The sequence below is a fragment of the Wasmannia auropunctata genome, unplaced genomic scaffold (genome assembly GCF_000956235.1).
Source record: "Wasmannia auropunctata unplaced genomic scaffold, wasmannia.A_1.0 LD335455.1, whole genome shotgun sequence".
Taxonomy (NCBI): Eukaryota; Metazoa; Arthropoda; class Insecta; order Hymenoptera; family Formicidae; genus Wasmannia; species Wasmannia auropunctata.
This window is the reverse complement of record NW_012027435.1, coordinates 979-1,474: the sequence shown is the minus strand read 5'-3', so window position 1 is coordinate 1,474 and position 496 is coordinate 979.

The window sequence follows — 496 nt, the reverse complement described above, 5'->3', positions numbered from 1 at the left end:
TTTTCACAACTTCGTCAAACAATCAATTAATAATATATTCTACCCAAAACAATACATAATAATAATAGAGTACAGTACAGTAAACCAATAGATTGCTCGAGTATTGTTTGTTAAGTTCATAAAAAAAAAAGATTGCACCTCCCTGAAGTCCTTAGTCGATCACGCGTCACGCGGCTCGTCATCCGTCATCAGCCGTGCGACATGCGAGTCACTGGCGGCATCGCGTGCCGCATACGCATCCGCAGCGTGCGCGCTCTTGGTATCGTTGTCATCTTGTGTTTATTGTCAGGGATGGCACGGGGCACTAGTGGTGTTGACAACAACAATGACACGCGCTGCCCATCTTCCGGTTTCGCCATCCTTAATGCACTGTAAAAATAAAAAAAAATTGTTAGCTAAATTGCGAGGGACATTTAGTCATCTTCTGAAAATGTTAAAACAGAATGTAATTAAACGATAAGACAACAGAAATAACTTTTTTGGATAATTAAGTTGT